This window comes from Epinephelus fuscoguttatus, linkage group LG21 (assembly GCF_011397635.1).
Source record: "Epinephelus fuscoguttatus linkage group LG21, E.fuscoguttatus.final_Chr_v1".
NCBI classification, from domain to species: Eukaryota; Metazoa; Chordata; class Actinopteri; order Perciformes; family Serranidae; genus Epinephelus; species Epinephelus fuscoguttatus.
This window is the reverse complement of record NC_064772.1, coordinates 3,754,388-3,770,374: the sequence shown is the minus strand read 5'-3', so window position 1 is coordinate 3,770,374 and position 15,987 is coordinate 3,754,388.

The following is a 15,987-nucleotide window of genomic DNA, read 5'->3' as shown; positions in this document are numbered from 1 at the left end:
GCTAAACATGTCATCACTGGTCAGATTTGGGAGGGGTCCAGAGAAAACTACGGAGTCCGACATCGTTTTTGCATATTCACACACCGAAGCAATATTAATTTTAGTGACCTCCGATTGGCGTAACTGGGTGTCATTGCCGCCGACGTGAATAACAATCTTACTGAATCTATGTTTAGCTTTAGCCAGCAGTTTTAAATTTGACTCAATGTCGCCCGCTCTGGCCCCAGGGATACATTTGACTATGGTCGCTGGTGTTGCTAACTTCACGTTTCTCAGAATAGAGCTGCCAATAACCAGAGTTATTCTCATCTGCTACCTCTTTATCAAGTCTTGGTCATAGTTGTCCTATTGCCCATCTTCATATCTGATGGAGTCACACCCATGCATCAGCCATTTGCCATTTCTGTTTGGTTTTCACATCGCTATTTGTGCTATATGTTCTTGCTGTTCAGACCTCTTTTCCTTGCACTCGTTAATATGATTCCTATTCTGTCTGCCTCGATTCAGTTTGGCCTGCTGTCATTTGTCACATGTTCCCACAACACTCAACAATCTCATGCCATATACACAGTCATTCATGGTCCTCTAACTACATAATGCATGCACTAACACCTGCTTTTCTGCTAATTGCTCCCCTTTATCACTTTATAACCTACTATCATGCATCACCCATGATTATGCCCTCTTGGTTATCTTATCACAATTTCTGCCTTGCTGATTCATTATCTGCTGGTTTTGGGACCTATTCTGCTGTACTCATTTATTCAAGTTGGTCATAAGTTAACACAAATGCTCTGTCATGGTCTGTGGGGCCTCATGCCGTATGCGCCAACACGCAAGGTCTTCGGAACCGCCCTCTGAATGCTCATACGTGGTCCATGGGACCCCATGCAACACATGGTCTTTGCGACTCCAGTCTATGCACCCAAGGTCTACAGGACCTCATACTCATACATGGTAATTTCTTTCTTCTTATGTTTTGTCATGATGACTTTAATTTCTGTTTGGTCACCGGACCTTATTTTACTTTCACCATTTTATTTTTTCGGTCTTATAACCTTTCATTTATGTTTGGTCCTTGTTGACCCTTAATTATGTTCTACATGTAGGCCCAGGTCACCACAACCTCACACCGGTCACAGTAATTTCAGTTTGGTCATCAGACCCTTAATTTCTGTTGCTGTCATGCTGAAAGTTGCTGACTTTAATTTGTTTGGTCACCAGACCTTAATGTTATTTTTAACATTCTATTTAAGTTGGTCTTCTGACCTTAATTTCTGTTTGGTCTTATGGCCTTTCATTTCAGTTGGTCCTCGTTGACCGTTTATTATGTTCAACATATAGACACCCACGGTCTGCAGAACCACACACTTTTCGGCTTTCCTTTCTGGCATATCACCATCATTTCTTTTGTCACAGCTTACTTTATCTCTGGCTTTCATATCATTTGGTTATTAGACCTCAACACGTTTCCTTGCATCTATCATCATCTACTAGTTGGTTAGCTCCCTAGCTGTCATTCCAGACATATTGCTACCACACATTTCTCATGAGAGTTGTACCAGCTTATTTCTGTCATATACTTAACTATGCACATATCCATTCCATAGTCTTTCACCTTTTGCTTTATGCGTGTTTCTCTAGCTGCACATCTCCCTGTAATTTCCTCTTTACTCATTTATTAGAAGCCTGTTGCCTGCTAGTACGGTAAAGATAACTTCATGTCAATTGTTGTTCTTACTCTTCTTTTGGGGGGAGTTCCCTATTCAACTATGGATTCATTACCCTCCCTAAATCATACCATCTCTACGTGGTCTAATTGCCAAAGACTTCACATTTCACATTCTTATGTGCACATGTTAATAAATATTCTTTTTACTATAAAAACGTGTCTCTCCTGATTGAAATGAAGCTCAGCCTAAGTTCAATCAGGAAGACTTTCTTTGTGCTCATTCATTCACAAATCTCTACATCCCACTTCCACTGCTTCCTCTAATTAGGTGACTATGGGTGTTCACTCTTTTACTTATCCAATCAAACTTTGCCACAGTCTCTCTCAGCCAATCAGGATGTTACTGCAAAATTTTAAATCTGCTTTGTCTTCTGCTGCTGTCAGCCATCATTTTAGGCAGAATCTTTTTTGCCCTCCTCCACCCCGTTCATCTCCAGCCATCGTAACAGTTTTTTGTACCAGGCTGTAAACATGTTTATTTCTCTTCTTCAACACTGAAGTGATAATTGCATCAATAATTGGAATACAATAATATATATATTATTCTGCAAAATGAGTATTTTTACTTTTGGTACTTTAAATATATTTTCATGCTAAAACCTTTGTACTTTTACCTAAGAGCTTAGATGTAGAACTTTCACACTGTGGTATTACTATTTGTACTTCTATAAAAGATTTGTATACATCTCCAACAACTTTGCAGTAGATACACAATTATTGAAGAAGTAAAAAGGAGGAAAGTTAAAGTGCTAAAGTTAAAGTATTACTATGACCACAAGCAATTTACTTTAGTTATTTTTCACTTTTAGATGAAAGATGGAGCAACAGCAAAGGACAGAGACAGACAAACAGACAGACAGATGGAGGTTGATACCATGTGATATGCTCATGGATAAAAACTGGAGGTCACAAAAGAATGTAACCTTCAGTCAGAGTCACCTTGGGAGCAGAGCCACGAGAGAGAGAGAAAATGGAAAGAGCTCACCAAACCGCTTTGATTGTATAACGACAGACTGACAGCTGCCTGTCAGACTGGAGACCATCAGCTCGTCACTGCTCCACTGCTCACTTTTTTTAAAAAATATTTTTTTTATTATTGAGCGAGCATGGTTCTGAATACAGCACATCTCTTTTGCATGAGATGTTGAATCCTCACACATACATGCACACAGACATACCACTCAGGACACTTGCTCATACACCCTGGCATACACACACACACACACCACACACACACACACACACACACACACACACACGATAGAAAGGACAGGATGAACATGCTAAATAGGGTTCGTTAGTGTTTATTAATGCATTAAAGCAGTGTCGCAAAGTCAAAGTCAGCCAGACTTTTTGTAATGACAAGTTGATGTTTGGGTTGTCTTGATTATGACAACTTGATATTAATTAAAGGGACATTACCAGAAGATGTCTTTGTCATAACAACTTGACATTAACAGAAAAGGCACCTCTTTTTGTGTTTATAATTAGATGTCGAAGGTTACAACTCTAACACTCGGTCAGATAGATGTCTGGCAGGATACGACACAGAAATGGCTATCATTACACCATTATGACAGTGGAATGAATAAATTCTCTGACCTCAAGTAAAGTGGTACCATTTTGTCATTAAGATATCATGAAGAATAAGACAGGCTGTCAAAGAATTTATTCTTTATATTTACTGTTGTCATTATAAGGACATCCCAAACAAATTTAATGTCAGCTTGTCATGACAAAGACAACTTCTGGTAATGTCAAGTTGTCATAATCAAGACAACCCAAACAATGTCAACTTGTCATTACAAAAACCGAATGACACTTAATGACAGCAGTCATAAACGTTTATGACATGTACACAATGTTTATGACAAGTTCATGACAGTGTCATGTCACCCTTACGTAGATAATTTCAAGTAAAGTGTTACCAAATATTGTATACAGCTCCTATTAAACATCTCCTTTTATTTTCCCTTTTCTTTAGGATTTCCCCTATCTCAGCTGAGGTTCCATTTCCAAGATCAAAGTTTTCTGTTATCCAGTTTCAATTGCAGAAACTATAAACATTACACATCTTTTAGCTTTTATTTTAGTTCCTGAAATGAAAAAAAAAAACAACTGAATTATGATGGATAATGTCAGATGATTTCCACATCTTATCCATGCCTCCCAATGTAGTTGGGCATTTTGAAAAGTTATTAATAGGTTATTCCAGACTTGTATATATGTATAGTAATTTCTATTTCTTGACCTAGTATTTTCTTCATTTTTGTCGAAGCATAAATATTTGGCAGCCACATCATCTTAAAAAAGATTGACTTTACCTACTAAATGTATCTTCAGATGAGACCACTTTTCAAAGTCCTTCTTACCGTTTGTGATTAATGGAGGGAAATACAGCTGTTGTTAATCTGCGCTAATGTAGTACCCAAGGTATTTAATGTTCTTTGTTTGCACTTTAAATTGCTGTAAGCTTTCCGAATTAGTTACAACTTCACCTATTACCAATAATTCTGTTTTTGCTACATTCATTTTGCAACCTGATAGCTTTGAAAATTCAGTCATGATTTCAATTGCATATGGAATACAAGTGTTTACAGTGGCATGCAAAAGTTTGGCCACCTCTGGTCAAAATTTTGTTTACTGTGAGTAGTTAAGTGTGTAGAAGATGAACTGATCTCCAAAAGACATGAAGTTAAAGATGAAACATTTCTTCAGTATTTCAAGCAACATTACTTTTTAATTTCTTTTACAGTTTTAAAATAAAAAAAGAAAAAAAAGAAAAAGAAAGCGCCCTTAAGCAAAAGTTTGGGCACCCTGCATGGTCAGTACTTATTAATGCCCCCTTTGGCAAGTATCGCAAGCCCTTTTCAAATAGGAATTGTGCAAGTTTGCAGGAAAGCCCAATCGGTCTTTTTTTCGGCATTGGCAGTATAAAAACAAATTCGGGGAGTACTTTTGTTTCTACAGAATGCGCCTTTTTCGGGCAATGGGGGGTGTGTGACATAAACAGTGACATGGGAGAGAAGCCGCGGCTGGTCAGTCCTTCGGTGATTCTCTCATAAGTCAGCCCGTTCTTCACCGTTCCCGTCACTTGGCGGTTAATGGCCTCTTCGTTTGTTCTCCCAAAAATCAACTACTTACTTGCCATGACACCCGTTACCCCACCCCTAGGCTGGTTTTCCTCTCTGAACTCAGCAGTAAAAACATTCTATTGGAAAGGAAAAAAAACCCGGATCAAATTAACCACTCTTCAAAAACCCAAACAGTATGGCAGACTTGATGCCCCAAATTTTTACCATTACTTTCTTTCTCACCAACTGCAGTATATCCATCACTGGATCAACAATTCAAATTCTGTCTGGCAAGATATTGAACAAACCATCTGTAAAGACCTGCCCATCCAAGACATTATCTTCATAGACAAATCAATCAGAACCCATGACTACTTCAAATATAATACAATAAACACTACCATCACAGCCTGGTGGAAAGCAAATGAAATCCTCACCCTCCATATTTCCCCATGCAAATCCACCCCTATCTGGCACAACCCCATGTTCAAAATTAACAATAAAACAATCAACTAGCCAGCCTGGGGGACCTCTTCGGTGGTGGCTCTCTCATGACCCTCAACCTTCTGAAACAGACATACAACCTACCACAAAACTGTCAATTCCAATACCTACAACTAAAAGAGACCATAAAAAAAGTTATTGATATCCACAATTTCCACATACCAACCCCTCCTTTATTATTGCAAATAAATTCACTCAGACCTAAAAAAAAATTACTCTTTCAGATCTATAAACTGTTCTCATTTCATGACATTACTACCTCACTACCAATAGACAAATGGTCTTCAGACCTACAGATTCAAACAGATATCAATTGGCAAATAATTTGTAACAACACATTCACCACGTCATCCAACTCAAATATACAGCTAATTCAATACAAAGTACTACATAGAGCACACATCACCCCCTATAAAATGTAACTGATGGGCCTCACTGACACCAACACCTGTACACACTGTCCATCCATAATAGATAATTACCCCCATGCATTCTGGTACTGCTCCCCAATCAAACAGTTTTGGTCAGAGGTCATCGGAGAGCTATCCAAGATCCTCAACCTCAGCATCCCACTCTCCTCCTCCATAGCCCTGCTTGGTGACCCCTCCTCTCTATCAACCCCAAAACATCTTCAAACGTTCATCCTCACCTCTACAGCTGTGGCAAAAAAAAAAAAAAATCATTTTAAACCCCGTTAAAGGGGTTTTTTTGGGGAGTTTTTCCTTATCCGCTGTGAGGGTCTTAAGGACAGAGGGATGTCGTATGCTGTAAAGCCCTGTGAGGCAAATTGTGATTTGTGATATTGGGCTTTATAAATAAAATTGAAATTGAATTGAAACTTGAAAGACCGAACTAAATTATCACTAAACCACTGGTACAACTTGTTAACGGAACACTCAAATTTAGAAAAACTCTCATTTACCATAAAAGAAAATATCACCTATTACAACAACATCTGGTCGCCATTTCTACAATTTATCCAGAGCTGATCCCTCCAAACACCACATCACATTGTTTTTTTTTCATTCTCTCTTTTTTCTCACACCAAGAAATTTGACACCCCTCAGTAGGTCTGCTCAATACTCCTTAGCACAGCCCCCCTGTTCTTGAATTGTTTTGAATTAGAAAAACTTGATGATGACATTGACTTATTGATTTGCTTTTGTTTTTGTTTTGTTAGTTTATTTGTTTGTTCTGTAATTGCCCCTTGTTTCATACTGTTCTGTACTTGTCTAGTTGTCCTGTGTGTACTTAAATATTCAATAAAAAAAAATTCTACAGCATCTAAACACTTTTTGTAACCAGCTAGGAGTCTTTTAGTTCTTGTTTGGAGGATTTTCACCCATTCTTCCTGCAAATGGCTATCAAATAATGATGTTTAGGTCGGGGGACTGTGAGGGCTATGGCAAAACCTTCAGCTTGAGCCTCTTGAGGTAGTCCATTGTGGATTTCAAGCCAGTTTAGGATCATTGTCCTGTTGTAGAAGCCATCCTCACTTCATCTTTTTTTACAGATGGTGGGATGTTTGCCTCCAGAATTTGCTGGAATCTAACCGAATCCATTCTGAAATGTTCCCCGTGCCACTGGCTGCAACACAATACCAAAGCATGATCAATCCACCCCTGTGTTTAACAGTTGGGCAGGTGTTCTTTATATGAAACTCTGCACCCTTTTTTCTCCAAACACACCTTTGCTCATTGCATCCAGATAATTCTATTTTAACTTCATCAGTCTACAGGACTTGTTTCCAAAAAGCATCAAGCTTTTTTTTCAATGTTCCTTTTGCAAGTGTAATACTCTGATAAATATCAGTCATATTTATGTTCTTTTTTTATGGGAATGAGTTAAAGAAAAAGTCAGTTCATGATGAAGTTAAAATTTGCAGAAATAACTATTTGATAAAACTGAGATGTTAAAATGTATAAATGATTTATGTTTAAAATGAGTGGTTTTAAAAACACAATTTCATGGGGTATGAATGCCTTAAAAAAAAAAATTAAAAAGTAATTCTTATTACGTTATATTACGTGTGTGAGTTCATGACCTTTGAGTATTTACACTTCCGGGCAGACCCGAGAGAGGAAGAAGAAGGCGCAATGTGTTAATGGCGTGGAGCGGAGACTCTGGGACTGTGTTATATCTGTGCCGTGGTTTATCCATGACGGACTGAACTGCTCTCTGAAAATTATGCCGTGAGTGTGCGAGTCAGCATCCCCGGCGCAGATGAGTATTTTTTTTGTTTTATTGGAGACGAAGTAAGTTGAGCTGAGTTAGCCAGTCGGAGCTAGTGGAAAGCTAACTACACGGTCGTCGCGGTGGATCATCGCCGGGTCGTCGTGGATGAGCGTCGCTGGGTCGTCACGGACGAGCATTGCCGGGTCGTCGTGGATGAGTGTCGCCGACGAGGGGGCCGCCGCAACGGGGGAGTGGATCAGCAACTGCAGCTTGGCCCCGCTAGACACACAGAGGTACCCACAGACATTACAGTAACCATCATGAGCTCCAACTAAGTGCGCCAACGAAACAAAGTAAGAGTGCACTCAGGTTGAACAATTAGGACTAGACAAAACATATTCACCCGGGTCTTTTATTTTCTTCATTTGTCTCTTTTCCAAAACCAAAGGTCTGAATGTTTTTTCAGGTGCAATACATTTTCAAAACCTGATATCTTGTGTTGTGTCATTGAGTGGTGTTTTCATTCAAACTGCTGAGTAAATATAAGTTACAGGTCACAGTATTCCCACCAGCCTCTAAATTAACATTGTACAGTGAGTGAGAATCATACATTACCCTAGACAGTTGTTTACTATGTGAGATGTCTCTTTTACCACAAAATATTGCATAAGGGTTAAGAAGATTTCATCTTAAAGCATAAGGTTGGTTTCTTAATACACGAGCCGGTGGAAAAAAGGGTTACACAAACTTCTGACGCTAAATTTTGTGGTAAAGACATGGGAAAGGTTTTCTTCTGATGACTCTTCATGAAGGTCATATTTGTACAGGTAACACTGCACAGTAGAACAGTGCACCACCACTCCAGGTCTGCTAAATCTTCCCTTTTACTTTTATTATTATTATCTTATTATGCCAACTGAAGAATTAAATATGTTTATTTGGGTGTTTTAGCTCTTTCTCTGGAGCGGAAACTGACGCAAATGAGCTCATTAATCAATGAGGGGGGAAAACAACACGATTCAACAATTAGTCGGCTAAAGGAAAAATCTGTCAAATCAGATCTAGACTATCAAAATTCTTAGTTGGGGACACCCCTAGTACATACATACAGAAATGCGTACATGCACATTATGTACATATCCACCCATATATACATACACAGATTTGATTTGATTTGATTTGATCTTAAGTCTTTATTTCGAACAAGCGGTGTTAAAAACAATACAAAATAAAATAAAATACAAAAAAATATATATTTATGTATGTAACCAGAAGGTAAGGCAACACTGGGGCAGACCACATGGATCCACCAATAGGTTCGAAAAGGAGTAGAATAAAGTATACACTTTTCTAGTCCTACCCCTTAATTCCAGAATAATCTCATATTTTACAACCATCTATAGTATCAATAATACACTTAGATAAACATACATATCCACACACCCATATTTAGCTAACTGTATAATATAATGATATAAATACTTATTCAATTATATACAGTACCCAGCATTTGGCTGTAATAATATGTATAGCCTATTATACAGTCCGTAATAATAATAATAATAATGATAATAATAATCGTAGTAATAATAATAATCATCATAATATATAGTAATATAATAGTGAACTACTGACAGCAATGATATAACAACAATATATATACCTCCATATATACTTGATTAACTATATTAGAATAGATGTGTTATATACACTGGTTCATATATATGCATATAAATACATATAAATCTATATATAAACATAAATCCGTATATACAGTACAGGCCAAAAGTTTGGACACACCTTCTTTGGGGTGAGCTGGACCGCAGAGTGAAGGCAAAGGGGCCAACAAGTGCTAAACACCTCTGGGAACTCCTTCAAGACTGTTGGAAAACCATTTCAGGTGACTACCTCTTGAAGCTCATGGAGAGAATGCCAAGAGTGTGCAAAGCAGTAATCAGAGCAAAGGGTGGCTATTTTGAAGAAACTAGAATATAAAACATGTTTTCAGTTATTTTATTTTTTTTTTGTTAAGTACATAACTCCACATGTGTTCATTCATAGTTTTGATGCCTTCAGTGAGAATCTACAATGTAAATAGTCATGAAAATAAAGAAAACGCATTGAATGAGAAGGTGTGTCCAAACTTTTGGCCTGTACTGTATACATATAAATAAATATAAATCTATATATAAACATGAATCTGTACATAAACATAAATACATTCATTCATCTTCTAACCGCTTCATCCTCTTGAGGGTCACGGGGGGGCTGGAGCCTATCCCAGCTGACATCGGGCGAGAGGCAGGGTACACCCTGGACAGGTCGCCAGACTATCGCAGGGCTGACACATAGAGACAAACAACCATTCACGCTCACATTCACACCTATGGACAATTTAGAGTTACCAATTAACCTAGTCCCCAATCTGCATGTCTTTTGACTGTGGGAGGAAGCCGGAGTGCCCGAAGAGAACCCACGCTGACACGGGGAGAGCATGCAAACTCTGCACAGAAGGGCTCCCACGCCCGGGATCGAACCGGCAACCCTCTTGCTGTGAGGCGAGAGTGCTAACCACCACACCGTGCCGCTCCACATAAATACATATAAATCCGTATATCTACATATCTACATAAACATATGGATTATTCACATCTTTATTTTGTATAATAAGTTCCTTTATAACTATTTTTAAATTGTGATATGTTTCGACTTTGTTTTAGTTCCACGCTAAGGTTGTTCCACAGTTTCACTCCGTCGGTAGACATACAGAAGCTCTTCAGTGTTGTGCGTCTATTGAGAATTTTTAAGTTAAACTGACCCCTGAGATTATAACCTCCCTCTCTTTCATAAAATATCCCCTGTAAATGACCCAGTAGTGAATTATTCTTTGCTTTAAACATTAGTTGTGCTGTTTTGAAATCTATAAGATCCAGAAATTTTAATGATTTGGATTGTAAAAATAATTGATTTGTGTGATCCTGATAACCTGCGTTGTGTATTATTCTCATTGCCCTTTTTTGTAGTACGCACAAGGAATGAAGTGAGCTTCTGTATGTCTTACCCCAGACCTCCAAACAGTAATTCAAATAGGGTAAAACCAGTGAGATGTATAGGATGAGTAGTGATTTATAGTTCAAGAAATGTTTTGCCTTTGCTTATACTGAGATACTTCTTGACAGTTTGATTTGAACATGTTTGATGTGAGATTTCTAGCTAATTTTTTCGTCAGTGATCACACCCAAGAATTTTATTTTCTTAACTCTTTCTATTTGGACACCGTCTATCTGTACTTGGATTTGACGATTTGTTTTATAATTTCCAAATACCATAAATTTGGTTTTACTTATATTTAAAGATAACTTGTTTTGATCAAACCATTTTTTTCATTTTGCTCATTTCTGAGGTGATCATGTCTTAAAGTAGCTGCAAGTTCTCACCTGTTCCAAGATATTAGTATCGTCAACAAATCATACACATTTCAATACGTCAGATGCTTTACATAAATCATTTATATATAAATTAAATAATATCGGTCCTAATACTGACCCTTGGGGGACACCATACACAGTATCTGCACATTTTGATTTAAAATCACTCATCACCCATCTTCACAAATTGTTGCCTGTTCTTTAAATAACTTTCCACCCAATTCAGCACTAATCCCCGTATCCTGTATCGTTCTAATTTTTTAGTATTTTATGATTTATCGTGTTGAAAGCTTTTTTCGAGTCTATGAACACCCCAACAGCAATTTGAATGACAAATTGCAGATATGTGTGAGTAGTTTAGATATCCCTTCAATTAGCCTTTTCACTATTATCATGTCAATTTCCTCAGAATCCGCAGATGTTTTATTTCTACATTTATTGACAGTGTCAACAAGTTCGTAGAAGAGTCTCGGCTGTGTTTGCCGGTATTGTATCAGGTATTTCTGCTGCAAGGTTTGCAAAGTAATTATTAAAATTGTTTACTATTTCATCCATATTATTTATCTTTTTATCATTTTCAATAAATTCTTGCGGATACTCTTTATGTCTAGGGCTGTTTCTCACTACGTTATTTAATATTTTCCATATACATTTGATATTATTTTTGTTATTTTCCAATATTTTGTCATAATATTCCCTTTTTACATGTCCTCATAATATTAGTTAATTTATTTTTATATTTTTTGTATTTATCTTCAGCTTCTTTCGTTCTCCGTTTTGTAAATTCTCTATATAAAGTATTTTTCTTCTTACAGGCGTTTTGTAAGCCTTTTGAGATCCATTGATTATTATATTTACAATTTCTATTAATTAGTTTAGTTGGGCAATTTTTATCATATAATAATTTAAATATTCTTATAAATTCATCATAGGCTTTATCCACATCTTTTTCTTTATAAATTGATTCCCAGTTATATGCTTTAAGATCATTTTTAAATGCCTCCATAGTCTCTTCAGTTCTAGTCCATCCATATGGTCCATTATCCTGATAGTTTTTTTTAATGTTACAGTGGTGAATTGTGAAGATTGGCAGGTGGTCACTGATGTCGTTTATTAATAACCTGCTCACAGAATTGTTAGTTATTACATTTGTGAATATGCTGTCAATTAGTGTTGCACCTTGAGCAGTAATTGGGGTGGGTCTGGTGATTTTGGGATATAGGCTGAGACTGTACAAGGTATTGATAAACTCTTAAGTCATTTTGTGTTTATTTGGATTTAGAAGACCAATGTTGACGTCCCCACAGATATACATAACTTTTTGATTTGCATTTGTGAAATTTTCTTCTATCCATTCCTTAAATATATCTATATTGGAGCTCGGCATTCATGTAAACAAGCGATAGATATGAAACCCCCAGTTCATCTCTGTACCTCTGGAAAACCATATGTCTATACTTTGTTTTAAACTGATTCATGTTTGGACATTGCTTTAACTCCACATTCTGACTGTTCCATATTTTTGCTCCACAATTTGAAATACAAAAACCTTTCATAGTTGTTCGAACTTTAAGCCTTTTAAAATGAAATTCTTTTTGAATTTGAAATTATTTGTACAGTTTGATACTGTACAATATCAGTAAATGTGAGTATTTTTGACTGTAAGAAAAGAGAATGAGTATGGTCCAGATATCCAACCTTGTGAATGATACGTACGGCTCTTTTCTGAAGGGTAGTTAATGAATATAATGAGCATTTGTAATTATTTTCCTAGACTTCCACGCAGTAATTTAAATATGGTAAAACTAGTGAACAGTAGAGAATGTGTTGTGATTTGTAATCCAGAATCTGCTTTACTTTGTTTATCACTGAAATGCTCCTTGACACCTTAGTCAGTACATGTTTTATGTGTGATTTCCAATTAATTTTATCCTGCCAGATGCCTGCTGCTGCTGTTATCATGGGGTCAAACCCCCGGCAGCCATTAGGTGCCCGGCGGCTATTTGCCACCGGGCGACTATTTGGAAATATACGGTATGTGACAATAATCATATGTGTATAATAACAGTAGAAATGTGACTAATGATAACAGCAGCAGCAGGAGGCATCTGGCAGGACCACAGCAGCTCTTGTAGGCTGAAATCAAGACGATCACATTAACCAGTGCGCAATCATCAGACTTGACAATTATCACGGGAAAACAATGTTTGTTATATCGAGATAATGAGATAATTAATTCATTATCACGAGAAAACAATCTCTGTTATGTCGAGATAACAAAATAATTAATTCATTATCACGAGAAAACAATCTCTGTTATGTCGAGATAACAAAATAATTAATTTGTTATCACGAGAAAAAAAAAATACATGGCCGTTCTCAGCTTCCGTAGTTATCATCAATGAAGTACTTTGGATAAATGTTTGATGTGGTGCTATTTCTTATAGTACTGTTTAATGAATTCCATATTCCTTTAATATTGTTTTTATTATATAGTATTGTCTTATAATAGTCTTTCTTATTTGACAATTGATAATATGAGTTAACTTATTTTTATATTTTTTATATTTATTTTCTGCTTCTTTTGCTTTCAATCTTAGAAATTCTCTGTAAAGAGTGTTTTTCTTTTTGCAGGCATTTTGTAATCCCTTTGTGATCCATGGACAATTGGTATATATTCTTTTTTTTACTGTTCCACTCTTTTATCGGACAGTTTTTATCATATAATAACCAAAAATTCTTAGGAATGTGTTATAAGCACTATTAACATCACCATTTTCATAAATTACATCACAATTCTGCGCCAGTAAATCATCTTTAAATGACTTGATGGATTCCTCTGACCTCATTCGTCTGTATTGTCTTTGCTTATCTGGCCTGTTTATCTTGTAATTGCCATTGTATACCACAAAAACTGGCAGGTGGTCACTGATATTGTTGATCAGTAACCCACTCACGGTCTTGTTCTCAAAGTCATTAGTGAAAATATTGTCAATTAAGATGGCAGAGTGGGATGTAATTCTGCTGAGTCTGGTCAATTTTAAGAGCATTGTGCTGTGGGTGGATGGGGTGCGTTCCACTACTGTTCTGTACTGTCTGTCTGCCACCTGTGGGCTTCATTCCATTTCAGATTGCCGTCCGTCTGCCGTAACCGATCCAAACGCCACTAATAAATAAGTAAATAAAAAAATAAAATAAAATAAGGCTGAGCACGGAAGAACCAGAGAGGAAACACCATCACATGGAGCTGACCGCCCCCGGCAACCCAGCCACCCTCTTCTCCATAAGGGGAGAGCGGACCCTAAGCCAGTGCCAGCGCGACAGAACCAGCAAATGTCTAGTAAAGCCGAATTAGTAATGACACTGCACCTAGATGAAATATGTCAAGAAAAAGTATGGATGATGTTTAATTTCAGATATTTTAGGAAGTTCTCTAGAAACGGCATTTTTGGGACTGAATATTTGAATATATCAAATATCTTGTACAGCCGAACTATCATGTTAGTGTTGTTGTTATTATTATTGGTGGGAAATTATAACAGAGGAATATATTTGCCGTTTTAATATCAAGAACACTTTCATGTTTTTTGTGTGTATACAGGACGTTGTTGAATCAGGGAATTCGTGTGTCCACCACAAAAAAGGATCCTAATTGACTTTACATTGGCATTGTTTCCGTGGTACCGGCACGTAATTTCAACCCATTACGTGCTGCCACCACGGAATGTGGTGTTAAGAGGTTGTGGTCATTTCACGTATTTTTGTGAGATCAGGTTTGAGTACTGCTGTTTGACTCTATGCATTATTTTTAGGAAAGATATTTAGTGGCATCTAGTGGTGAAGACTACAGATTGCAACCAGCTGAAACTTCTCCTGGTTAGAATTCTTTGAGTGTCATTGTTCAGGAGTTTTTACTGGGAGCTGACTTATCCATAGAGTTCTCTTCATCTCCAAAACAAACAGACCAGCTGATTTAAACTGACAAAACACCCGAAAATGTTGTGAAAAAAGATGGCATCGGGGAATACATTTCAAGTCACCTCTCTATCAGCTCCGCTAAATTTGTGCCAAAATTTAGGCTCTTATGTCTATTTTACAAGCCTTGGTAAAGCTTTTTGTGATTGGTGTTTTACAGTAGTGGCGTGTTGCTACAAGTCACTCTTTTGGGATGAGGAAATTAATTCGTGCAGTTATCACGTATGTCAGCATGTGTTTATACTGTATGCATGTTACAGTATGTATTGTTCAGTGTGGGCACATGCAACACTAAACCTCTGCATTCTCTCTGTCGGAGCTTTTGTCTTTCAGTTTGATTCAATTTCAGAGTGTTTCATTTCAGTGTTTCCAACAGGATTAACGAGAGAACAGTTTCATCAAATTCACAACCTCTGTTTAACACATACAGTCGATTCACTGAGGATCAAGCTCATAAATGTGCTCAGTTTGATGCCTGAATGACTGAAAAGACTGAGATGTGTTCATTGTCTTCTGACCACCAGCATGCTATCATGCTAGTTTTCTAGCGTTTGAAACATTTATTTAATGAGTTTGGAAGAAAGCCACAGAGTTAGTTAGTGTTGGAACCCTTCAGTTGACTCTGACTGGCTTAAAACTCTGATTTGTTTGAGAAAGACTGGAGCAGCTTGACTGGCTAACTAGTCGGTGAGCTAACAGCTGGCTGTGATAACAGCTGAGAGAGGACTGGAGGCTAAGCCAGCTGACAGGCTAACTAGCTGTCAGCTACGCGAACCAGCTGACAAGCTAACAGCTGGTGGCCGTGCTAACACCACAGTCAAGATGACTCCCAAGTTTGATTATGGTGAACTTAAAAAGTCCATTGATGCTCTCATCGACTAAGTTAATGCTGTGAAGGAGCAAATGATGTCAGGAAAGACACAGGACAGGACATGCATTGAAATGAAGCAGTGATGATCAAACACTGGAATTTGACGCCTGTTTCTTGCAAATGGTTATGATCTTTGTTTTTGATAAATAATTTGTGTAAAGTTCGAAGAATTGCGCTTCGACGCTTAAACATTCAGACAAGAAACCCTATAAGAGAGTTCCTTTTATA